This window comes from Anomalospiza imberbis, chromosome 11 (genome assembly GCF_031753505.1).
Source record: "Anomalospiza imberbis isolate Cuckoo-Finch-1a 21T00152 chromosome 11, ASM3175350v1, whole genome shotgun sequence".
NCBI classification, from domain to species: domain Eukaryota; kingdom Metazoa; phylum Chordata; class Aves; order Passeriformes; family Viduidae; genus Anomalospiza; species Anomalospiza imberbis.
In genome coordinates this window covers 16612574-16639667 of record NC_089691.1, presented here as the reverse complement: position 1 = coordinate 16639667, position 27094 = coordinate 16612574, and the positions used below count along the sequence as shown (strand labels likewise).

General features: G+C 42.3%; 1 long non-coding RNA gene across 6 annotated transcripts in view; it reads left to right on the top strand.

Annotated features, from left to right (window-relative positions):
• LOC137480821 (uncharacterized) overlaps positions 1–22320 on the top strand; it is a 44125-nt gene extending 21805 nt beyond the window's left edge. For 2 of the 6 annotated variants that reach the window (XR_011003115.1, XR_011003114.1), the window contains 2 exons: positions 17962–18054; positions 22169–22320. This is a non-coding gene — a long non-coding RNA (uncharacterized lncRNA). The other 4 variants (XR_011003113.1, XR_011003112.1, XR_011003117.1 and 1 more) reach the window with 2 other exon arrangements.
• The last annotated feature ends 4774 nt before the right edge of the window (positions 22321–27094 follow it).

The following is a 27094-nucleotide window of genomic DNA, read 5'->3' as shown; positions in this document are numbered from 1 at the left end:
CTGCTGCTTTAGCTGCTCGTTATTCCCCCTGCCTTTTCCATTCAGCCTCCCAGCACAGCACAGTTCTTCTTTCCCATGCTTTGATTGAAGCTTCCTCCCATTTCAGTTGTGCTTTACCAAGAGTACTTTGTCCTGGGCAGTAAAGGAAAGATGCAGCTCCTCGATGCTGCCCTGTGGAGCCCATGCTGGGAATTCTTGTTCCCATACAATACCAGCCTTCCCGAGGCAGGCAGTGGGAATGGCACACACATGTGATCTGCAGACTGGCAGGCAGTGGCATCACTGGGGCTGGGATGATTGTTCCTGCACCCTCTGGACCTATTTGCATTCATACATACAGTGGGAAATTGTAAGGACTTCATGAGAGCTATAACTAATAACGCTTCTCAGGAGGAGGTTCCGGGGGGGGCAATGTTCTTCCCGATTTGGGAGGTTTGCATTTTGTCCTTTTTGCTTGCAAATACTTTACATCAGTCTTGCATTTTTGTGTTTTTTTTGTTCTGTTGAGAAGGCATATTTTGAATTCTCAGCAGGATTTTTCTTTATGGTACTCTAGAGTCATGGCCGCAGATAAAATAAACATTGAATCTTCAGTTTTTAAGTGATCAGCAGTCTTGCTATCTTATTTTCCTTTTCACCCTAATTATGTGCAAATCTATAAAAGGGGCTTTTCCTGATTTTTCACTTACAATCTTTCACCAGTGGTTGCTGCTACTTTTGACCACTTGCTTCGTCCTTGCATATGAGAGTTTTCTGTGAGAGTATTGGTTTGAATGACCTGGTGTTGACATCCCTCTGGTACTGACAGAGCTGGGTGTACAACCACAATCTGTCTCAGTAATGGCACGTATCAGTTTCAGGAGAGTCCTTAAATTGGGCAATTTTTGCATCATCCTATCACCTCACATTTGTGGCTTGCAGATGTGCCAAGGGGAGTTAGGTTCAGCAAACCGCATGCTTTTCTTCATCCTTGTGTATTTGTAGAAGTGGTTTCTGGGTGTTCTTGTGTCTTACTCTTCTTCTCTGATTAAGTATTTCTCTTGAAAATCTATTTATGATGCAAGTGATACCCTCTTGCATTTGTTCTTGAATATTTTTCCATCATTAATTTTCAGTTGTATTCAATACCAGACCTATATCTGAAAATTCAATGCCTGGAGATGTAAAATAAGTGAATGTGAAGATTTCAGTAGTAACTTATGGCATAAATCCTTGAATTAACCCTTTTTTAAATCTTCCCTGGCAAGAAAATATGACATTAGGTAGGAGTAGAATTAAGGAGTTGTGGTTCTGGCTTACTTGATGCATGGAAGATAAGAATTTCAGAACTTCCCAGATTTCATTATTCTCTGGTCTATCATTTGTCATTCCAAATGGATCAGCATCTTGTCGATGATGCAGTTTTGCTTCGTTATTGTGGGAACAGCATGAGTCAATATGAGTTCAAGCAGATAAGCAGCACTTCAGTAATGTCAGCAGGCAGAAACAGCAAGTGCTGCTTGTGCCAGTCCAAGGCTTGGCTGAAGACCTGCTCAGTGCTGCTTCCAGCCTCTTGCTGTCCTGAAAGCCAGACTGACCCTTTTCACAGGTTCTTGACATGCTGCCAATGTCCAAAAATGACCAAAGTACTGACTTCTATCAAGATTTTGTCATCACCAGAAAAGAACTGTTTTGTTAGCAATGGAAAGATTTCAAGTTAAAGAATGGACAACCCTTATTTATGGTTTTGCCTTTGCTATGTGAAGTAATTTTCTAGCTTCTTGTAGTTTTATTTGCTTTATTTCCAACTGCAGTGGAATTAGATGTGGGTTTAAAAAAAAGGCATTTTTGTTTTCTGATTATTTCAGTATAACCATTGCATAATACTGTAAAATATGCCCTAGAGTAAGTGGTGCTGTTGCTATAAAGCAAATGTCTCTCATACTCTGGAGTGAACCTTTGAGTATCCATACAGGAGAGCTCCAAAAACCTCATGGAGCAGGGAGGAGGAAAACTGGGAAGAGAAATCCTTGGGTTGCCCATGCTAATGGCCTCTACTTTCTGCATGCCTTACAAAATGGTAAACTCTGTGCATCCTTTTTTCTACATGACAAAAGAATCTGACCCTTTAATACTCTTTTTCTAATTACATTACATCTGTACCTTGCTTGATTTCAGTCTTAATGCAGCAAAGCTTTTTAAGCATGTTAAATAGTTTTCCTTAATCAAATCCTTGGGTTCTAATTCAAATACTCCCAGAGGCCTTCCTTTTCTGGTTTGATCGTGTTTCCACATTTCCAGACAGAAGAAGCAAAACATGGTAAAATTTTTGCCTCCTTGGCATGACTCACAGAAACCTCTTATCAATGTTTGAAAGCATTTGGGCTCTTTTTTTCTGAGCAGTGGCAATAAAATTTGTCTGATATGTAGGTACAGTCAGGACAGAGCTTTCCATAGGGCTCAGGAGCTGCTGTTCACACTGCTGAGAGTGCTCCAGGGTGAGCAGCTGTGTCCCCCTGCCCACCCTCACTGCTGGGAGGCTCCCCAGGGCTCTCCACCTCCTACTGCCTATGAACAGCACCTTGCACATGCACCAACCTCCCTTTCTTCCTCATCCAAGGCAAAGGACTTGAAATCTGACTATGTGCTTTTAGGTTTTTTTCACGCCACTTCAAATCTACTGCAGGAAGTTGATTTGCTGTTTTACCACCCAAAGTTTGTTCCCGCCATCCTCCTGTGACTGTGCCAGCAAGAGGCAGCCCCTCTCCTGTTCTGCAGCACCTCCAGTTATATTTGGTGCCAGCCTGGGTTCTGATAGACTTTGTGTGGAACAGTTGGTTCTCTCTGTAGGCAAGTGTCAAGCACATTTAGCCTGTTCTGCCCAGGTATGACCCTCCCACACCCCTGCCCTTCCTCATCATCTCTGTCCTTGGTTTCCTTCTCCAGCTAATTTGCTCCTAAGACTTGTACCCATCCACACACAAGAATCCCAGAGGGGATGCACAGGACTCCTGGCCCTTGCAAACAGTTCTTGTTTTGTCTCTGCACTAAGCAACATTTCCCCCATCTTCATCTCAGTGTTCTCTGCTGAGGCTGCAGGGCAGAGATCCTTTCTCTTTTCAAAGATGATTGTGGTTTTGGCTGAGCCCTGCAGGCTTCTGCACAATGCAGAGTAATATTTGGTCTAATTTAGTTAACTGTTAGTATTCTTTTGATGTGATACAGTCTATGCTGAAATTTTTGTGTTGCTATTGCCAAAAAAAACCCAGTGGTAATGAAGAGGAGCCCCATACCTGTTTAGAGGGGCAGTTCAGGCAATGTTGAAGAGTGTGTCATGATGTGCAGCATATTCCTTCTACGGTAAAGCTGGATAATTTATATGCCTATAGAACTCCCTCTATGAGGGTCTGTGTGCTTTTAAAGGGAGCTTTATCATTCTGCTCAGATTTTATAGAATTGTATGGGTGTTGTCCAGGTTTAAAATTTCATTGGTCATCTTCATTGTGACAGAAAATTGAGTTTTGCTTTTATTGGTTTATAATGGAGGCTGGTATATGTCATACAACTCACAATAAAGAAAAAAAAAAACAAACATAAAAAGACCAACCAAAAACAAAGTCTACTTTAAAGCAGGAGACTCTGCTGTATTTCATATTTCCACTGCCCCAAGGGAATAGCTTAACATTGCTTTACTGCTTTTGAAAGAAAAGTGTTCTGGCTGGATTTGGAACTGAGGTAGACTGTTGTATCCCTATTTCACATTAAAGAAGCTAAACTGTAGGGAAGAGCTGCTTCTATGCTTGTCACAAATCTGTGGCAGAGAGCCACGGGTTATGAAGTGCAAATGAATACTGAGAAAGTTTCTCTCTAATAAAAAGTGTGGAACCAATTTCACCACCTCTCTGTCCATAGAATGGCCAGTGGGCATACAAGACAAAAGGCATCCTGAGATAATTGATACAGATGAAAAGAGCACCAGGAGTGGCAATGGCATGGAAAACATGCCCTACATCTGAGAGACATGGTGCATACCCAGATTTGCAGGCTGCAGCTCCAGAGTAATTCTTATTTTTCCCTTCATTTTCAGATTCCCTTGTTCACCTTGGGTCCTGTTTCAGCTTGTGCTGGTTGAGAGCAAAGTCCTGGCTGAAGGCCACAGGGCAGGTTTCATCCTTCACCTCCCCAGCCATTGGCCTCTGGGGTTGAAAGGAAGGGGCTTTTTCCCACTAGTATCCTCTTTTCTAGAATGCATCTAGTATCCTCTTTTCTTTTCTGGAAGACAGGCAGGCTTGAGTTACCTGTATCTTTATGATATTTAACATGTTGACTCTGCATCTCAGCTGGAAATTTGAAGTGTAACTCTGATATTATCATAATCACCACAGGTAAATGGGCAAAGGCTTCTTGGCTCAGTAGAGGTTTCCTCTTCAGTTTGGCCACTGCCATCCCCTGTGTGTGTTCTGCTGCCATAATCTTGCCTGAGCATGTCACAGGTGCCCAGAGTTTATTTTTGAGATTCATCAAACACATCATTACATTACTTTGGCAGGTTAATTGAAGGAGCTACATGAGTTCAGGCAATGAACATGAGTTAGGATGAGCCGAGTGCTAATCCCCCTGGTGTTTTCTGAAAGCTCCTCTCAAAATCAATAAGTACACAGTTATTTTCCCCTTTTAAATAAATATTGCCACAAAGAGCCCTGTCCTTGCAGGTGTAGGCAGTGCTTCTTGGGCAGTTGTGTGAAGATATCTTTTGGAAGAGGACACAAAAGGGCAAACAATAAACCCAAAGAAAAACACTTTTATAGAGCAAATCAGATTAAAATCAAGCAGGTTGTGGAGGAAATGATGCCTGGTTTAGTGTACTTTAATTAATCTTCTTTAGGTTTGCATCACTAATTAATCTCTTTTTATGGTCTACATTACTGCATGCAACTGCATATTTCCAATGTGATAGCTTGTCCTAACTGCTAGCATATCCTTGTAAAATAAATTAGCAGTACTTTCTGCCTGCAGTTGTGCTCTGTGGATTTCCAACCTGCCAGTGCCTCTCGTGAAATGCAGAGTAGTTGTGGTGGGAGATAGGAGGCTCTACATAATCAGAAATCACTTTCAAGAGCAATAACTGGAGCTTCTGGCTATTTGAAGAATGTGATTCAATAACATCCCTGAACAAATGACTTGCTTTTGGGAATTTTAACTCTTTTTAAAAACACCCCTCTCTGATGACTAGTACTTGTGACTGAGTCAGTGTAAGACGACCAGGGCAGAGGATGTGTGATGGCTGTCACCATGGATGGAGACACCATGATGCAAGTGAGAGTGAACATGGAAATACCAGAACTGACTCTTCTCTTGGATGTTGCTATGATAAAATCCATCTCTGTGCAGTTAAGTGTTTGCACAGCCCTAGAAGAATCCAGGGCTGGACAAAGTGCTTTCAAGTTAATTCATTTGCTTTGAAAAGAAAACCCTTTGGAGATCTTGCTTCAGCTGCAAATCTATTGGGTGTCTCTTCTTCCACTCCCCGCTGTGGTGTCTGGTGTGAGATGCAGGACCAGACTCAGTCTGTAAGTACTGCAATAATCTAATGGCCAAAAGTAAAGGCACTGATGATCAGACATCACTTTAAGCCTACTCTGTATCCATGCCAGCAGATGAATTGGACTGTGGCTGGCCAGTTGTTGGGTTAAAAGGCTTTGATGCCCAATATTTTATCAAGAGGGAGGAAATGAGATTGATCAGCCTGGGTAATCTGAATGCAGAGGCTGTGTTTAACTGAGCAGTAGGAAAAAGAAGCCTTCCATGTTTCTGACAGGGTCTTAAAGAGGCTCTGCAGGTCCTGAGGAATCATTGATATCTGGCTGGAGAGAAGCTGAGAAAAATTAATTGCTGCTGTGTGAAGGGAGGCCCTTTCACTGCCAGTGGTGTGCAGCATGCTGCCTCTGAGAAAGAGTGAGGAGGGAAACAAAGCATGCGAGTGAGATGCATGACAAATTAAACCTCTGGATAACCCCGTGTCAGTAAATCACTTGCCTCAAACACCAGTACTTCATTCCTCAATATGCCGTGAAATCGTGTAAAAGCAGGGCTTCACATCTTGTGTGTTTGACGCTGAAGCTTTACTTAAATGCCGAAAATAGTGGATCTTGGGAAAACTCTGCATGGCCATTCCATACCACAGGGTGTATCTGAAAGTGTTTGGAGTCAAAACATCCCTTGGTTAATGTGGAAGTGGGGAAATACCTATGCTATGATATTTGGGTACATGGAAATTTGGGAATGTTATCTTGAATCTCCACAGAAAATCAGACCAAGCTTCATCCACATGGGACCAGCCTCAGTTCTGTACATTTGAGGCAAGCTGGGACGTTTCTGTGCAGTGTAAGGTCCCTTTCCAGACCCTCATACGTGAAATAAATCATTTAATTGTACAAAACTCTTTAGTTACTAAATAACCAAGATAACTGTTGCTAAACAGTGACTAAGGGTAATGCAGCATTCCCAATTAAATTATTTATGTGCTGGAATTGGGCCAGAAAGAGCACTTTGGGCAATCTTTCCTCTGCCTCCCTGTGCTGTCCCCACTGCGCAGCCCCCAGAGACCTCAGGCCAGATGCAGCCCATGTGTTTGGATAGATTTGCTCCTTTGCACTTCCTTTGGTAGGCAGGGCAGAAGTGGAGAGGATCTCTGTGTGCACATATATTTTCAAGCGCATGAAGGAATTCAGTGTCTTTGTTAATGCTGTTTTATTAGAGGACTAAAAACACAATGATGAGCTCTCAAATCAGCTCAAAAATGCAAATTCTTCTGCCTCTTGCATTTCTGTGACAGTGGTTACTCAGAAGTCTTGTGATTAAGGCAGTAAAACGTGGCTCCCAGCTGAAGCTGAATTTTGGTGTAATACTGCTGCAGACTCCTGGGCGTTGCTGCATGGAAACACAGTTCTAGGTAATTGCCTGTGTTTCCCAAATGGTGTTAAGTTTCAAATCCAGATGCAAATTCTGGTCATGCCCACTGTCCTTCAGGCTCCAACAGAACCACCAGCTCCAGCCAATTGTGGCCACACATGAAATCGTGCAAAGAGCTGTGTTCTGTATCTCCTCTTGTACGAAATGTTGACATTTGGATGTGTTTGTGATGAAGGGATGCTGCCAGGAGAGAGAAGGGGAGAAGTGTATGGGCAGAGTGTTGGGCAGCTGCCCTGCACGACTGACTGCACTCGTGTGACCCATTGTAGGCAAGGGGAGTTGGGCAGAAGGATATCCCCACTGTGAGCTCAAGGAAACTGATCTGGGTTTGCTTTATTTCAGAATGAAAGTTTGGTTGTAAACTGGATAAAGTCCACTTTGTGTTTTACCAGTAGCATCCCTGAATCTGCAGGGACAAGGCAAATGGGGGGAAAATGAATATACAGAGGACCCTTTCTTAACAGAAGTTGTAGACCAGCAGTAAATAAATGCAGATTGTTTTGGAGGGTTTGGTTTTGTGCACCAGAGGCAAGCTCTCATCCTTAGCTGTCCCTGCCAGGCTGTAAGCTGAGAGCTCAGAGCTGCTTCTCCAGAGGGTCCTTGAGCAGCCTTCCACCAGGAGTAGCTGGCTGGGGCTGTGCCTGGAGAGCTCTGCGCCTCCTGACCTTCAGCTCAGCTCTGGGGTTTGTTCTCCTCTCTACTGTGGAAGAAGCTTTGTCTGGTTTGTTTTACTCAGCCAGCATGGAAATGTGCACATCTCTTTTTTTCCAGCCTGAGACTGTTCTCGTCTTTAAGTCTTGCTGAACAAATGAGATATTGTTCACTAGTTCTGAGAGCTGTTTGTTAGTTAAGAAAAAGAAAAAATCTCCTTTTTCTCTTGTAGCAGAGAAAGTTAGTTGTAGTAACAACTGGGTTTTCACTATCTTGTTTAAAAAAATTCTAATAAATGTTTAACACATTAACAAAGTCAATACACACTCCAGCAGCAGTGCATCTGTGTTTCCTGTACTCTTTTTTGAAGCTTGGCATACAAAGTATCATTTAAATACCATGGTGAAAAGGGCAAGCATTCAATTTAATGCCTTTGAAATAATTCTGGAATTAAATCCTGGGCAATATATCTCAGTCGAGCAGTGTTGCATGTAGCCACATGCAGCTAATGAGCCATCAAAGGCAATGCTTTAAATCCCATGCATACAGTACACAGATCTTTTATTTCTGCTGTCATAACACAAATCATGAACCTTGATTCTAAATCAAACACAGGTATAGGAAAAAGGGGGAGAAATAGAACAAGAGGGAAAAGGAGGGAGTAGCTTCATGGCTAATTGGAAAGAAATTTGAAGCAATGGGGGTTTCTTTCAACACCATTAATCACCTCTGCTGGAACATCCTTCACAACCCAAGCTTTTCTTGTCCCTGTTGCTATTTTCCCTCTTTAACATGGCATGGAATGTACATAATCATTGTTGCTCTTGAAAGCCATTTCTCTCATGCTGTGGTGGAAGGGCTCAGAGTACAGGCCTGTCACAGATCCCTTTGGGCTTGGTGGGGCTGCAGGTTTTCTGCCTTCATCTGCTGCCCTGAACTCACCAGAGAGAACACAGCTGCTCCTCCCTGCCTCGTGGGCTGTGGAGGAAAGATGCTGATGTTTTCTACACAGTCCAGCACAGCTGAGACACCAAGGATGTAATGCAATGAATGCAAGAATCTGGACTGGGAAGTGGGGGGAGGAGGACATTTGTGTACAGAGTCAAGACATGGGTTCTGCCAGCACTTCCCCTACCTTGTTTTCCCCCAGGCAAGGTAAACATGTGCAGCAGCTTAAGATCCATGCTGGTTGCCTCCAGGCTGCTTAATGGCCAGTGTCAAATGAGTGATGGCTGTTAGCCAGCTCCACAACCATGAGCACTCACCTTCCTAAATCCTTGAGATACCTGGAAGGAGGAGCACGCTCCTGAAGGCTGCCCAGGGCTCCTGCTGCCCTCGAGCAGATGAACAGTACTGGCAATGTATGGAAAGACACACCAGTGACCTTGGCCACCTTGATTTTCACAGAGACTTTGGGGACATCAGAGTAGGTTATTCCCACCCTGTTTCCATTTGATTAAGCTACTTGCCAGCTAAATGGGCACTCAATGTGTATAATTACTACTACTGCTATTATTATTAGTATTTCAAAGGTGAGAAGTCACTGCACCTAAGAGGGCTGGTAGCTGTGAAGTGAGGGGCTGTGAACTCCACATGCATCATTCCCAGTGTCTTTTCTTGCCTGGTTTATGTTTTGAACAGCATCATGGGGAGGGCGTTTAATGACTCATGGCAGAGATCCTTTAATTACATGATGCTGATGGAAGCTGGAAAATGAGCAGCTGTAAGAAGCTTTGTGTTGGGTGAAAGGGTTTTGAAGGCTCACAGGTAGTGCTTGCCTTAAAATGCCCAGGGTAAAAAAGGGGGGAGAAGGGAAAGGTTATTATTGCTGGTACAGCTGCATCAGTGTGGCACAGAGGAATTAGCTGTGCTGAGATGTCAGGGAGGGGATCAGCCTGGAGTTGTGCTGGAATGCTGTGGCTGTGTCCCCATGCTGCTCCCACCTGCACAAAGCCACATGCACACGTGGATCACATTCATGTGTGAAAAGGTGTTCCTTTGCAGTATTCTCAAGTGGTGAGTGAAGAAGCCTGAGTGGGAATTTGTAACTACAATAATCCTTTCAAAAATAATTAATAATCTAGTAAGCAATAATGAAAAATACTTAGGAGAGTGGAGGCTGTATAAGTCTTTCAGCCTGCTGTGTTAACCAAGGTATTCTCAAGCTCTTATTATGTCTTGTTTACCTTTGTAATGCAATTTTTGAGCAAAATAATGGTTTTACTTTCTTATTTAAATGTTATCACCAGCTCTCACTAATGGAGTGGTTAAGAGGTTATAACATTTTAGCAAGCTTTGAGTTTTCTCTGGTTTTGATCCTCAGGCAATATGACTCATATTTTTGTGAGATGCTCAACTTTCTGGCAAAAGAGATATAGAAAATAAATCAAGCTTTACCATTAGAATTAAAATAGCATTTTCTACTCTAAAGCATTTTTGTCTATGTGTTTATATAACATACACAAACTCTGCAGGTTTTTTTTCCTATAGTGAAAATTCTATCCATGTCTTAAAAAGAAGGCTGGTCCTCTGTATCCAGAATACATTAATGTGATCAATAGAGATATTTTCCACATTCCATTGCAAATATTTATAAACTACACACCAATGCATTTTATGCTAAAATGTATTTCCTCCCACAAGGGTTTCCTGTTCGTCACGGTATATATCCAACTGGAAAACACTGAAAAATGGGAATGTGTTAACAGAACAAGCTAGAAGGATACAAATCATCCTCTTTCTTCCCCTCTGTGGGGAATAACGTGAATATTTATAGATCTGGAAACTTACAGGAGTCTATAATGAGTAAGAGCTGAGCCATTCTTTGTGCTGATGCCATTTCTTGCTTTGACCTGAACATCCATCAGTTAGGAGCTGTAGCACCAAGGAGACTGAATCAAATCAGTCATCAGTACTTAAACCAAATTTGTGGGCTTGTTTTCCATTAAAATTGCAGTAGAGCAGGAGCAAAGTTGCAGAGCCCCACAAGGATAATGCTGTTTGCAGCACATGGCAAAAAAGACACTTGAATGCTGTGGTCCTGGGGAGGGGGAAGATGGTGGCTGCTTGTTTTTAGACATTGCTGTGAAGTTGCCTAGGTCAAACACAAGACCTATTTGACAGGCTTGTCTGGGGCAGCCAGCGGTGCTCCCACGTGGAATTTAGCAGTGTTCCCCGGCCTTGGAAGCCATCATTTTTGCCAAACTGTTTTATGTGGAAGGTGGGTAGGGTTTTATGAGAAGTGAAGGCATGCTGATAACACAAAAGAGGAGGTTCCAGTGAGCTGCTCTCGCTTATTGAAGCCAACTGATGGAGCGGGGAAAGGAGGAGGGTTAACACAATCCAGTGGGAAAGCAGAGAGCAGAAAAAGCACTTCAAAGCAAAGGCTGAGCAGGGGTCAGGAGCAGTGTCAGGTCCAAAGAGAAATGGAGAGGGGAAAACCTGAACTCCCTGCGACTTCCCTGACAAAGAGAGCAGTCTCGGGTACTAGAGGGAAGAGGGGAGGCTGGCTAAAATGGACACACCACAGGGAAAAGATTAGAGAAATCTGGAAGAAAGAAAACTCATTGTTATTTTAAAAATAGGGAAAGGAAAAAAAAATGCAGGCAGGGTATCTCATGAAAAAACCAGTCATGTTTTCTTGTCTGTTCTGGGTTTCCAGGAAGCAGGTAGGAGCAGAGCTCCAAAAGTGAGTGGGAACATGCAGAGGTCTTGTAAGAGGAGATGTAAGGTTGGGGTTTAGCCTAGCTCATTCTTCATGCAAGTCTGTCCTGTAAAGGTTACATTGGAGTTTCTTGTTGTTGGCTTTAGGACTGAAGGCCTAATTCTGACTGGGACAAAAGTCACTCTGTAATATGCTGAATGGACTAAGTTGCAGGATAGATCCTCAATTCCTTGTTCATATATAGCCAAAACTAATCAATAAAATATATTTAAAGACTCACTTGGGATCACAGATCTTATAAAACCCTTCTAGAATGTTTAGCTTTTACCCAAGTGTTTTGGCTGAGGATGTTGTGTGGGCACAAAGAATCCCACAGCAGTAAATGGTCTTAGAGGAACTGGGAAGCTATCTGTTATTAAATGTCCTTAGTAAAATAATGTGATGTCTCAGGATGGAGGCAAAGCAGCCTCAAGCAAAGAACATAGGGCAGGAAGAGTGGACTGTGTTAAATCTGGCTTTGGAAGGGGAGAGGAAATAAGTGTCAAGCGTGACACAAGATGTGCTGCTGTGTCCACATGCAAGGGCTGGTAGGAAGTGGGGTGGAGGGCCACACATGCAGCTTCCCAGCAGGAATGACAAGCATTCCCTTCAGGAGAAGTCTGACTAGCTGATAGCAAAGCAGAGAGGAGGTTCCTACTGACTTGTGCTGAAGCACTGGCCCTTTGCCTGCTTGCTGGCAAGCTGCTTGGCAAGCTCTCAAGGTGTCTGGGTTTCCAGGGCCTGCTGGCTCAGCCATTCAGGCTGTTCCTGGCTCTGGTATCTGCAGGTTTAGGATAGATGTGTCCCAGCAGCTGCCTGGGTTGAGGGTGCCCAGCTCCATGGTTTCCATTTGGAGAAGCCAGCAGTTTGGCAACCTCTGCTGCGCCCTTCTGACAGCCTGGGAACAGGCTTGGGGACACCTGGCTCCCTCTCGGGTTACTGGAAAGAAAAGATGAGTGCCTGGCAGCTCAAGGGACTGAAAAATGGGAATCTGAGCTGTTGTCTAATTTGGAAAAACTTAATATTGTTTTGATGGGTTTTCTTTCTCATTTCCTGTCTATAAAGAATGCTATAATTTCTGGTCTTCTCTCCAAAACAGAATGATGATAATTTTATTCCAAACTTCCCATGGACTAAATTTCAGTCATTCTACCCTCCAGATTAATAAGATTTTCTCTTGCATGTCTGTTGTCCAGACCACAGTCTCTGTTTTTCTGTGCTTGTCCAACTGATCCCTCTGGCCTAGAACAACCCCAAAATACAGTAAGACCTTATGCTTAAGAGAAAATTCCAAGTTGGGGAGCAAACTGACACAGAAAAGTTCAGTGTCTGAGAGCATCAGTTGTGTTAATAATTATTGAAGGAGGAAGGATCAGTATGGGAGATTGTGGCTTCCCCTCTCATTGTGATGATTTCTAGGCCAGAATCTCAATGATGAGATTATACTGTCCCCAGTGAAAAGTTGGAATACATTAACATTTAAGAGAGTGGCTGTGCACCAGTGTTTTGCAGTGTATTGGTTATTAAAAAATCTTCAGTTACAAGACAGTCAGGAAGGACTTTCTTGGTTTGTTTTAATGTTGTGTAGTGATAGATACCTGCAGGAGGAAAATATGCTGTGTGCTCAGAGCAAGTGCATGGATCTTGGAGATTGCTGAGTGTCTTGACCCTGGGATAGTAGTTCCATCATTCCTGTGCAGAAAATCGCCCTGTCCAAAATCTTAAGTTGTCCCCTTGTTGGTGTGGGTGTCCTCACTCAAATCTCTCTGCCTTTGCTTGCTACCTGAGGAAGTGGTAACTTGCTCAAGAATCTCCTCTGTGCCCTGGGTGATGTGCCTTGTCCTGGAATTGCCAGTCTGGTCCCTGCAACAACTCACAGCAATCTTAATCTGTGGCTTTTGGGAGCTGATGGTTTGCACTTTAGACATGCAGCACCTTAGTCATGAGAGGATGTTCTGAAGAGTCTCTGCTGTATCAAAATCAGAAAGGATTTGATCCAAGAATGCCCCTCCGCATTAAGAAAATCAGTTATTAAATGCCTTCCATTTCAGGGGGTCTATGACAGAACTTTTGGGAATTTAAACTAGTAAGTCAGGTTGGTGTGTCATGAGCACCCCTTCTTACACTGCAGTATTTTTTTTAATTTCACTGTTAAAAAATAATGCTTTTCAGAGAAACAAAAGCCCCTTGAGGAGAATGTTGTGTCCTGAAGTACCCCAAACAATAACACTGCATCAAATTCCTGCTCAGTGTGTGTTGAGGAGACCGGGATGAGCTTGGGACTTTGATTTTGAGACTTCAGCCACTGCCACTGGTGAGAAATGGAGTAAGGGTGGAAGGGAGTCTGTAACAACACAGAGGCAAGGCTGCTGTCTGAACTGGCCCTTTACATAACCTGGGGTGCCAGCAGTACTTTTGCTGGGGTTTATTTTAATGGCTCTCAGTAGTTAGGACTGATTGACAGTGGCAGGGCTCATACCCTGCCTTGGAGGAGCAGCCTGGAGTGGGCAGTGGCACTGAGAACCTCCACGCCCAGCCACGAGGGGACTGTGTTCCACTTGTCCCCCCGTGCCCTTTGGCTCCTGCTCTCCCTGATGAGCCTGGCAAAAAGGTCTCCAGTTGCTGCCAGTTGCAGAGATGGTTTTGTGCCTGCGGCCAGGAACCATCGGCCACTGCTGCCAGATCCAGTCCAAGCCAAATTAAGTTGTAGCCTCTGACGTGGTGAACAAGCACTCCCCTTTTCATTTTTATGTTGTACCTGCAAAAAAGGCTTGTGAATGATAGAGTACAGATTGAGTTTGTTCATGTTAGAAGAAATCTGGGGATTGGTGGGTTGTCTGAGGGATGGATACCTACACAAGCAAACAAAGGCTGTGGGAAGCTGGAAGAGAAGTAAAATCATATGAAGGAGAGCTGGGCTGGTCTCCTATCTCCAGGAGAAAGAATAGTTCTCTAGTCCCTACAATTACTGCACCTAAAATCATGGCTGAATAATCTCAGAGGAACTAGGAGAAGGAGTCAGAGAAGTGTAAATTGCCACAGCTTCAAAAATCTACAGTTCTAGAAAGAATAGCATGTCGTACAGAGAATGGCAGCACTGAGAACAGCTGTCTTCCTTTTGTGCAGCATAACAACACAGGGATGATTTGTGTGCTGTAGGATTTTGAGTCACGTGCTGAAGACTGAGATGTCCAAAAGTGAGTGGGGTTTATGCATCTTATTTCAGGAACAGGATTTTGCACTCCCTAAGATCAAACATTCATTTCAGAAATGGTTACTCAGGGAAAGTATGATTGCACATCTCATACTTGGAGAAGTTTTAGTTGCATGACTTCATCAATTAAAAGTTGCAGAATGAAAACACAGCTTTGGGGTACCCAGCTATGAGCTCTGTGTGTCTTAACACACAGGGAGATGTTAATTCTATTTCTGATGGCTTCTAAGCAACTGTGTGCCTGCTTGCAGCAGCTTCCTACAATGCAGTTACAGAGATGTTTCAGGAATCTCCCCTGTTCTTCTGAGGCACTGGATAACAAAAATGTCTCTTACAATGGTCTTACTCTAAAAAGCATTGAGCTCACTGCTTTGCAATTCAAAAGCAGGCAGTAATAAAACACTCCTGGAATGTAGAGGCTTTTTCTCCACCCTGCCAATAAACTCTTGAATTATTTGCACATTGCATTTAATTCTTTTATTGTACCAAAAAGAAAGTTCAGCTGATGTGCTCATTTAAGCAAGATGTTAGTGTCACTCTTTTCTACTCTGTGGTGCTGCATCTGTCCTTAGTCTCCAGGAATGTGCTTCTCAATGCAATTGGATTTGGGTTGCTTGCTGGTTGGTTTTTATGACTTTCCTTCTATTCCAGCAGTTAGGTTCCTGGGGCAGCAGAAGGTTTCCTCTGGAGACGGGTCATTGTGACATTCTGTCTGTTCCCTTCTCCCTTCTGTCGTTGCCTTCTGCTCCTTCTTCTGTTTCTTCTTCCATTGCAATGGCTGTTTAAGGGGGAAGGGGCCATTGGTGCTTATAATACACTGGACCCTCAGCCCAGATTGTTGCTCTTCACTTTCTAGAATTGCTGTGTAGTGCTGAAAGAATGTGGGCAATATTTATGGCATTGTGTATTACAATAGCAGCCAGAGGCCCAAGGCAAACACAAGGGCCTCTGTGCTTCCCATCCTGCAAACAGAAGTCCTACACCATGAAACAGCAAAATGCACAAGACAGGCATTGAGTTGGGGAATGTCCAGTCACTGGGAGTTTCCCACTTCTTAAGCAGTTGCATATTGAGTCTGGAATTCTCTCTGTAGAGCTGGAATAATAATTTCCTCTGTCCATGTTGTGTTTAAATCTTTGTTATATATTAAAAGTTTGTCTATTCTTGTGTTGAGCAACCATAAACAACATTTCATTTTACTTTTTCTTTTTATATCCCCTTTTCTCTGAGACTGTGTTTCCATACATTCACTTTCTCCTCACCTCCCACTCTTTTGTTTAAGCACAGACTCACAGCAAATCTGTCAATCTCAAACCAGCCATTATACCTTTTTTCCTCTTGAGGGATGCATTTATGTGTGTAGCAAGGTCACCGAGCTCACTAAAGACTGCTTGTTTAAAAATCTGTGTGATTGCTCACATTTACATAACCAGATGTAAAACTGGCTGAAACACCTTTCAAAACATCTTTGGAAACCTGTGCTTTACCTTCTGTTTTGCTTAGGGAAACCATACTTCAAAGAGTGTGCTCTCTTCCTTGGGAAAGGTTTTGCCTTTTATGTTGATCTAAGCTGAGGTGTACTTTTCTTGAGGGTAGGTTAAGGCACTGCAGGACTTGGGACAGCCCAAAGCTCTGGGAGTCTGGAAAAGTCAACCATGGCCTCATGAATTTTACCTCTACAAAAAGCTGCTTAATGCTCAACAGATTCAAAGAAGAGGTATTTTTATTTTGCAGAACTTAGGCCACAGGAGCAGAGAGTGAAAGATTAAGGGTTGCTTTAGTCTTGGAGAGACTGCTGTAAGCAGGCAAAGACAGGAGATCACAGAAGTTAAAGGACGGCTCTAATGGGGTGTTTGTCAGCCTCCCCTGCACATTCTGAATCTTCAGCTGCCAAAAGCTCAGGAAGCTGAAAGTGTTCCCATCCTGAGGAACTGAATTGTAGTGCAAATAAATTACCATCCTTAACAGAGAAATTCACAACTCTTACATTGATTGTATTCTGTATTACATTATGAGCCCTTTACATCTCTCAGCTGTATTGGGGTGACTATAATAAAACAGTTGAAGTGTAATGGCACTTTATAGCTCATTTGGTAACTTGAAATTGTGTTGTCAGCTTAGAGATAAAGCAAAAAGGCTAAAACATTGTCTTTCTTTTCTGAAGAGACCAGGTTTGCATTTTTAAAAAATAAAGAAACCTCACAATTGAAGCTGAAGGCACTGTGGTGCAGATATTGGATCATGTGCTGCCCTGTGTAAGACAAGGACCCCCTTGCCCTGAGAACTGGGCAAAGCCTGCCAATAGTGTGTATTTGACCTTTATCCTTCTGGAGACTGATGATGACAAGGAGTACTCAGAGTTCCCATTCCAAGCACAGCCTTGTTCAAGGCTCTGTGGGTGAACATGAGCCATAATTGGTGGTTTTACCTATGAAATAGCTCAGCTGAAGAGCAGATTCTTGGCTTGGCTTTTTCCCAGCCTACAGGGTACAGTTCACTTGAGGTGAAGAGCATCAGTCATTGCTCTCTGCCAGCAGAGTGCCTGGGAAATAGGGTACACCTGGTTACCAGAAATCTTTGCTAGATCTTTTCCATCAGTTAAAGACTACACGAAGACCTGCATTTTTCTAAATCTGCTGTATGAAAAACATTTGGAAAAGGCTGCCTGGCAGTTAATGTTGGTAAACTTTATTTTAAAGCCTTTGGTAAAGGCTCCAATGTCACATTAGTTACAGATGTCATGAGGACAAAACCAAATGTCAACAGGTTCTTAGGGTAAGGCAGTAAAGCCTTATATACATTCTGTTACCTTAAGATGGATTTTTGGTTTTGTGGCACTCCTGCACAAACCAGAAAGTCAGATTTTGAATAGGATGTGATGCTCATACTAAAAAAAAAAAAAAAAGGAATCAGCATCTACAGCAGATATAACAAGTGAAATGTTTTTCCTTTTCTGCATTTTTGTTGCCAAAACTGTAGGGTTTTTTGTTGGTGGTTTTTTTTTTTTTTTGGCAATAGTAAGAGAATGTTTGGCACAAAACGAAGTAGTCTTGTACCTCAAACATATATGAAGAGCTCCAATAAGTTGCAGATGTATTTGACTGGGAGTAAAGTTGCAGGGTGTGTCCCATGTTAAGCAAGCAACATACTTTGCCAACTAAGAAAAGCAATATTTAGAAAAGGAACTTTCAAGGTCCTTCTGAGCTTTTAAATCTTTTTGTCTCTGACAGGTGTGTTGACACTGAATATGCTTATTGAGATCTTGCAAGGTGTAACAATATTAATATTCGTTAAGGTTTTGTAGAAAAATATTATATTGCTGCCTGACAATTGATATGGAAATATTTATTCCTAATATAGTAACATGACTAAAAATGGCACTTCAGGAAATTATGAAAGCTCCACCTTACCACGTTTTTCCATGGCTGCTGTTTCATTTGAGATTGGACATAGGAAGAACCCACAGCCGTGGTCACCTGATGGTGCCAGAAGAGCACAATCCTTTTTCACCTTTTCTTGCACTGTTAATGGTAAGGTATGAATCACAGTTACTGCTGGGTGTGCCGTCACGATGATGTATGGTGGCTGGGACGTGTGTATCTGTAATTAATGAGAGGGAGTTGCATGGCTAATTCCCTGTGCACTGCTGACATCCTGTCTGCAGCTTTGTCCCTGATCTTTTACTTACGTGCCTCCAACAGCCGGTTATTGCATTACATCCTTGTATTATATAAAGATAGCCTTGACCTTTGTCCTTTGCAATATTGGTTCAGTGCAGGTTCTTAATTCAATTTAGAGAAGAAGCCTGAGCATTAAAATCATTTGAATCTCCTTAAACACCTCAAACATTGATGGGACTATTTCTGCTTAAGAGAAAGCACTAAGGCTAAGAAATTGCCTTCTAGCTTTTTGTCATTGACAAATGAGTGCGTGTTCCTTCACATTGAAACCATGCAGGAAGCCCTCTCTGGGCAGGGAGTACACATCCTCCTCTGCATTGCAAGGCAGCATGGGTCTACAGAAACTATTAGCAGTGCAGCATTTTGTTTATTATTTCATCAAACAATTCTGAAACAATAACCCTTCTGAGGAAAATAACCCTCTCCCTGCTGCAGGAAAATCTCTAGTACTTTTCTTATTTTTCCCCACTACTACATTCTATAGCTCATTTAAGGCTTGTGTTTCTGCATCCTCCCTGATAAAGCCAAGCTGACACTAGAAATATTGTAGTGCATTAAGACAGACACCAGCTCATGGGTGTCTTCTGCAATGTGTGTGTTAAAACTGAAGGTAAGCAGGGTGCTTATGTCTCTGAGTGTCTAAACCCTGTTTCTGCTGAGCTTCAGTTCCCCACTGATTGAAAATGGGCATAAAGGTGTTCAGTGTTCTTCTGTGGTTATTGTGGGATGAATTCATTAAAGATTTGGAGTGTTAGAGCTAGACACAATCTGGCTTTTATTAAAATCATCATGACTATAATGCTGTTAGTACCTCTGTGCAGATCCTAGCAAAAGTAATTTTTTTATGATGATGGAGATACAGATCCTCTAATTATCCAGGATAACTCAAATTAGCACCACAAATATCTGCTAGAAGTTGAGACTGCATGATGTGAAGTATAATTGATTTTTAATATGGTAGGGCACAAGTGCTGTTAAGTTATATACAATGTCATTTTCTCCTGTTGGATGTTTAGAAGTGTTTTGAAAAAACCTGCCTGTGATTTATACCATTGCTAGAGATTTGGGCTTTAAATCAATTTTATATTATTTGTAGATTCTAAACTGGATGCAGTTACAAAATCAAAACTAAGAATTTTTATTTTGTAATTTATTCTTAATTTCAGAAATTTTTTTAGTAGAGCAAAAAAAGATTCCTAGCAAACCTGTGCTTCTCCTCCTTTGGGAGAAGTAAAATAAACCTTGAGCACTGATAAGCTGATTTACTCCCCCTGCCCCTCATTTTTGGGACAATTATGTGTAATCAGTGATTGCTGCCTGGATTCCATGTAAATGATATGTCTTTGGCATATGGGAGTTTTTGTAAATCATTTTAAGCAAGGCATTCTTCTATGCTTGGCAGAGGAAGGATACAGAGAGCTTTTGTACCTCAGTTGCACCAAATTGAATATTTCTTTAATCACCCTGGAGAGGAATGCACTTGATTGCATTGTGTGAGTTGTGAATTATTGTTTTTGGGTAGACCTGGTGGGTAATGAATGACCTGACTCCTCACTGCCACTACCCAGCCACCCCCTCAAATCCACCAGCTCTTCTCCCTTGGGCAGGACCTGCTCCACAGTAGTAGCAATAGTGCAACAGTCCAGAGAAAAGAATGCGAGGGGATAGCCATTAATAACAAAGTTGGCAGCCCCCTGTGAGGAGAGCAATTTTCACATGAAAATCTTCTCCAAAGTAATGAAGCCTTGCTTCATTTGAAGTCTTAACAGGTAATTGCACAGAAGGTGATTTCCAGGTAAAGATTTTTTTTCCCCTGAGTGAAGGGCAAATGCTCTCTATTTAAAAACAGACAAAAAGCCCAAACTGTCAAAGAATTAGCACCTAGTGCAGAATTTAATGCTTGAGGTTTTTCCCTAGTAAGATGGTAAAAAGACGGTAACACTTATATGAGAGATTATTAATACTCCAGAAGAGGGAAACTGATGAAAGCTTCTGGCTGTTTCTGCATATGGCTATGTGGTAACATGCTTAATTTTGAAGTCCACCAAATATGAACCTATTCCTCCCCTTTTTCATTTACAGAAAACAGTGAAGGTGAGGCCAAAACTAAAAAAAGAGATATTGTGCTATCATCAGTTTAGACATTTTCCTGGGAAATACTATGAAAAATATTTAGGGGGGAAAAACATATTTCTCCATTTTTTTATGCTCAGTTTTCACTCATAAACTCCAAGATTAAAGTAGTCACTTTAATTAATCTAGTCTCAATCCTCAGACACAAATGGGGAGAGAAGCTGTGTTCTGCTGGGATATTAAATTGACAGAGTCAGAGTGAGTACTAGAAAGCTCAGAGGAATCACAGTCCTTGGCCTCAGTTTATGAGCTACTTACCAATTTGACAAATGTAATGCCAATTTGACAAATGTAACATTTTCAGTGAAGGGCTCATTCAGATGCAAATGTGTTTTCTGACAGTGGGGAGAAAGGAGTTAAACTGCTGCTGCTGCTTTCCCTCTGAAGAAAGAGCAGTGGTGCATCTGCAGCCAGCCTTTGCCTGGCGCTCGGCACAGAAGGGATAAGCCATTCCCAGGAGGCAGACAGGGTAATGCCATTAGTTAGGAGCAAGAAATGCTCATCCCATGTTTTAGAAAGTGATGCGTGACATCCTAAACCAGCATGAACACATCTCATTCCTACTGATCTTGACAAGCGTGTGGGGGCAGAGCTTTGCCCATCCTATTTTCATTGAATCCATGTGTTGGAGGCTTTATTTTCACAGTGGTCAGCAAAATCTCTGGCTATACATGTCTGCACAACACAGGTGCAAGCCTCTGGTTTATGATCCCCATCTGGAGGCGAGGCAGCCCGGGCTGGGAGCTGTGCTTTGTGTGCTGAGGAGTGGAACTCGGGCTGGGTGACGCAAACAAAAAGGGACTCCCAGCTGCAAACCCTTCACATCTGATGGGACCCAAGCGAGTGCATGGCTGCCTCTGCCCATATGTGCAGATGTATCAAACGCAAACATGAATCCAGTCAGTTTTCACACACTTGTTACAGCTTCCCCTGTCTCAGTGGAGGCCTCTGAGAGCCCTCCTCCTTCTTGATCTTGCTGGGAAAGCCTGGATTTATGACAGCTTAGGCTGTTCCCTGGGTGCATGCTGGGGTGCCAGACGTGGGACAGTGGCTTCATCGCAGCATCAAGGAGAGAGATGAGCCAGGCTGGGGGCAGATTCAGCCTCATCAATCCATATTGTCATCTTAATTTATCAGCCATTGCCGCAGAGAACAGGGAGCCAAACTGATAGAAGGGAAAGGCTGCTTTAAAGAAAGACCCAGGGGGTCATAAAATGTCTTAAATTGGGAGGAAGTCAATCAGTTGTCAATCAGTGCTTTCCTGCTCACAGTGTTCCTGGCATGGCTTTCTAGATAAGCACATCACTAAATACAGTATCTGGGATGGGAAGCGTTTTGTCTCCCCAGTTTGATGCTTGCTCTTTTAACCAGAGCCACAGAAGAGGAAAACGTCAATGATTTCTCATATGTGTACTAAACACGTGGGTTGTGATTATTTATGTTTTTTTTTTTTTTCCTGTGAGTGTCTGGGGTCCATTGGAAGCAGCAGCTCAGTGCTCTGCTAGTGCAGCAAGTAGTCAAACATCAGGAGAGGAAAGCAAAGAGGGGGAAAGTTGCTTGGCTGTGTACAGGGATCTGTGAGTCCCACTGAGGTTTGGGGTGCCAGGGTGCAGTGCTGTGCCAGGGTGGTGGCCCCAAGGTGCTGGGACCAGGCTCTCCTTCCTGTACATGGGTGTATGGGGCAATGGCCCCGACCTGGCCAGTGAATCAGAGCCTGGACTCGCCCTGCAATCAGCGTTGCAGAGCTCAGGAAATGAGCCACCTGCCCCGCTTCCTCTCATTTAAAGGGTTTATTTTTAAGTGGAAAAGGCTATGAGATTTGTTCCTTTTTCTCAGGGACTCCATGTCCTCTGGAGATCCCTGAAGGATGGGGTGAGGTATGAGCAGCCTCAGGGACCTTCCTTTGGGAACCACATCCTGGTATCTTCACTCAGCACCAGGCACCAAAGCTGAGGCTGTTCTTGGGATACACATGAACCAATCTACTGAGAGCACAGCTTCCTCCATGAAGAGGAAATTCCTTCCACCATGTTCCCAAAGTGGAAACTGTTGCTGAATAAAAAAAAACCCAGGTCCTGGCTCTGCTGAGCCTGTGTTTTCCACATCTGCATCTGGTGACTGTCACTGTGGTCCTGGTGAGCAGTGAGGCTCTCAGGCTGGGAGGCAGCACCATTGCAGTTAGTTTGGCCTGGGCTTTTGCTGAGATCTCCACAGAATTTTGGATGGTAAGCCTGCCTCACTGCCCATTTGTGACCATGACACCACTTCTACTGGGCATTTTGTGTGAGGAGACTGAAACTGAGGTCCATCTGTGGAGCAGTGAATCTTCCTCCATGGGGTTATTCCTCTCATGGGCAATATTTGAGATGCTCACAGACTGTCAGCTATCACAAAATAATCTATGTCAGACTCTGTGAATCTGATTTTCAAGAGTATTCCTTTGTAAAACAGGCCCAGAAACATCAAGGCAATGTAATGTGATAGAAGTTTGCTTTCCATATTTTGAAGAAATGTTTTATTTGTGCTCTTTTATTCAGTGACTTCTCTGTCTCCATCTCACACTTTGTTTCTCTGTGGGACGATATGATCTAAGTGCTGCCTGGGTGCTGCAGGTCTGAATCTGGTGCTGTACCCAAGTGAGATGTCTCTGTGAGGTGATGCCCTTTTGGGGATCTCAAGTGGTTTGTCTGTGGCCCAGCACTGCTCTGTGCAGACGTGCTGGTTTCTTCATCTAGCTGCCTTGGGGATCTCTAGGACACCTCTGCATTACCTGGTGCAGGCATGCCTATGTTTGCAAAACACCAGCAATAATTAAGGATTAAGTAGGAAACAAAGGAATGCATCTGAGATCCTTTCTTAGAGCAGTTCAAGGTCTATCCATGCTTACAGCCCCCTCCTTTGATTCTGCTCTTCTCTCTAGATATACTAATTTACTTTAGCACCAATTAATCCATGTGTTTCAACCTGCCTGCCCATCCTCTTTTTTTCCCTCCAGTTTAGAATAGCTTTGGGAGGAGGTTCTTTAACTCTCACTGAACTTTTTCCAAACCAGAAGTGTTCTCAGAGAGGAATGTCAAGTGCTTAACAGCAATTAATTTTATTCAGAAAAAGGATAAATAGCGTACCACCACATGCGTCAGAACAAAACCTGTCTGTGTGGTGTTTGGGTAGGTTTTAACCATAGCTCCACTTAAAGGATTATGCTTCTTTCTGTGGGGAAGGGGAGGGAAGGAGGACTCTCCCAAAGCTGGAAATGATGCACACAGTTTCATTTCACCTCTACACAGGTGTGAGTGTAGGTATCTGGAGAAATTGGTCTTACCTGCATGTCCTTCACTTTTACCTGGTTAGCACTGTTTGCAAAGAAAAGCTCTGCCTATAGAAGTAAAGACAGACTGGACTGAACCTAAAAAACCAAATGTTCTCACTACTGTGATCTCAGAAGCATAGAAGGGTTTGGGTTGGAAGGGACCTGAAGATCATCTCATTCCAACCCCCTGCCATGGGCAAGGACATCTTCCACTAGACCAGGTTGATCAAAGCCCCATCCAAGGTGGCTTAGAACACTTCTAGGGATGGGAAATCCGTAGGTTTTTGTGTTTTCTGGGCAATCTGTGCCAGTGCCTCAGTGCCTCACCACCCTCCCAGTAAAGAATTACCTATCTGCTGTGACTAAAATCTTGGTGGGTTTCTTTTTTTTACATTGAAATCCTATTACATGGCCTTTCCAATGAACAAGGCAGAACTCTCTGGACACCCATCTAAACTCTAGTTTTTTCTGGATTTCTGATCTTTCCTCTCTCCTCCTTTCCACCCTATTTTTAAATATCCTTATAAAACCTTATTTAAGCCATTGTTCAGGAAGTAACTAACAATATTAACATAAACCATATAAACAAGGCAGCATTACACAACAGCAATGTCTGACACTATTCATTGATATTTCTAGCTATGATAGTTTCCTTCTCCTTTCTTGAATTTAATTTTGTTTGGAGTGTACCCATTCTTTCCTTTCTAATGTTTGTTTTTTTTTCCAGTTGATGAATACAGGGTTTAATTCTTTTTCTTACAAAACAAGAACCAGCCTGGCTTTTCTCACTGACTTCCCTATTAGCATAAACACCACCACCTGTAACATTCATCATGGGAGCAGCAGCATGATGCTGGGAGCTGGATGTATTGGATAACCCGTATTCTCTCTTAGAGTTAAATGCCAGGATGGAAAGATATTGCAAGTTCAGCTTTCAGGACAGGGTTTAAGGGGTTCTTTTCTTCAATTATTTTGCAGGAGTGCAATAAAAATAGCTAAGGAAACTACTTTTAAGAGGCTGAAATCTGGAGGAGATCAAACTCTGGCTCATTTGGCACGGGAAAGCCAAGCAACCATGCAGGACTGGAAACTTCTAGTTGGTAAGACTGGTTAGAGTTAAATCAAAGAGGAGAGTCTTTTACTCAAAGTCATGCAGCTTATTACTCCACTATAGAGTCTCCAGAAGAATATAATACCTTACTGTAATGGTAACTAGGAAAATACTTTGAGGTTTTGAAGCAGGATGTGCAGTTCATGCTGGTTACTGAGTGATAAATGATACTGGCTGCACAGAAAAATGATACAAACATATTATTTCAGCTAGCACAGCAAAGTACTTCAGATATAAATTAAAAATAACTACAGTCTTGTGGTCCTTGTCAGTTATTTACAAGCCTCTCGAAATATTTCCTTATCTGCCTTTCTCATAAGAAATTAGGCAATTATAGTATAAGTCTGAAGCCAGAGAACATCAAATAATGAATCATTATGGCATTATTACATGGGAAGTAGGAACAAGGGGAAGGCCAAAAGAAAACCCAAAGGTTTTTCATCTTCAGGAAATCTATTTTAAATTAAATTGAAATAAAAGCCTTAAATAAGTTTAACGTAATTCTGAGGAAAAGGCAGTTGCACAATGAAGAGGTATTTGCAGTCTGAAATTCAACTTCAGGAAAAAAAAATTTTCCTGTCATTGAGCTAGTCACAAATCTTTGTATAGGGGAATCTTTCATGAAAGAGGAAGATAAATGTGGTCTGGAAGTCCAGTGACTCAGGAGTTTCTTCAACATGGGGGAAAAAGGAAATACATCAGTGTATGTGCATTCCTTATTAACTCTTAATGGCATTGTGAATGATCTGTATTTATGAAAAATATATTGTTGTGTAACAACTATCATAAGAAAGACTTTCAGGACAATATAGTTGGGATTTTGAATGTTGTGCGTATTCTTGTTTTGGTTTGTTTTTTTTGTTCGTTTGTTTGATTTTTTTCACAATTTGAATACTGACTTGATCTCTTCTGATTCAGCATTAGAGCACATTTCAAGATAATTCATGTGTTTTGGATTTCTTTTCTGAGTCAAAATTCCAGCTTGGTTAAAAAGGCATTACATTCCCTACAAACCAAATCAGACATTCAAAATATGTCCAGCTCCCCTGAGTATCAAAAGGAGAAGGAATCAGCAAGTCTCGGGCTTCATCTTAGTTTGACAATTTAGAGGTAACATCTTTTGACATTGTCCATAGCAGATGCAGATAAAATGAGCCAGTGGTCTTCAGTAAAGGAGTTGTTGATATCCTATTCTGCTTGTGCTCTATGAAAGATGAAATCAGGAAACTGATCCCCACGCTCACCAGAAATTGCAGTCTGATCACGACAGGCAGGATTGATGGCTTTGATTGCTGAACTCTTCTCACAGTCCTCTCCTCAGCTGCACTGCTATTCACTGGAGCAATGGGCCATCATAATTGGGCAATATTCTGTTGTGTAAAAAAAAAAATATTTCCCTTTAACTTTTTAATTCAATTATTTCTTCTTTTAAATTAATTGTGTCAATGCAGGGCAAATTGTGTGGAAAAGACAATATTTGAACAGACTCAGATTTGCTAAAACCCAGTGACTCTTTAAAAGACGCCTCTGTATCCTGTATTTAGTATTGGTCAGTGCTAGGAACGTGATTATACTTGAGTTTGCACCTGAAGAATAAGAACCTAATATTTTTTCCTGACCTCAAATGTGCTGTAAGGCAACAAATGGCTAAAATTTCACTTTGCAAAGGATGAGACTGCTCTGAGGTAGTTAATGTAGTTCAAGATATGTCATTCCTGATTTGGGAAATGGCAGGGCTGAGAACTGAATATTTTGGGTAAATGGAGTTCTGGGCCACCAGGTCCACATAAAATACAGCTGAGAAATCTGTAAGTAATAATGACAGCTGGCAATGACATGCCACTGTTCACAAAGGATGAGCTATAGCAAACAGAGTCAAGAAAAGGAAATCCTTGATGTTACTCTGAAAGAAATTATTAAAAGCAATTTTAGAATATTTAGCTTGGATTCAGAGTAAAACATATTCTTCTTCTGAGGATGTGATAACACATCCTTCTAACAAGGATGTGAATATTTTAACATGAGTATTTAACCCACTCTTTGCATGGACTCACACCATTTACAGAAATGGTGAGGAACGTCTCATCATCCTATTGAGAGTGAAGGACAGAGATCCTGAGCAAGAGGACTTGCTGAGCAAGTTCATTTTCCAGTTTAGAAACACCAAACAGCTTCTCAGAACAAGTGTTAGTTATGTTCTTTCCTGTGTTGTGCCTGTCTTTGAATCCTTTCCTCTCAATAATCACATAGGCTCCACTGTTTGTTGTTAGGAAAAGTCTAAGTCACAAAATGTGAATAATACTGACTTACACATTTCTAAGGGCCTGAGAGAGAACAAGGA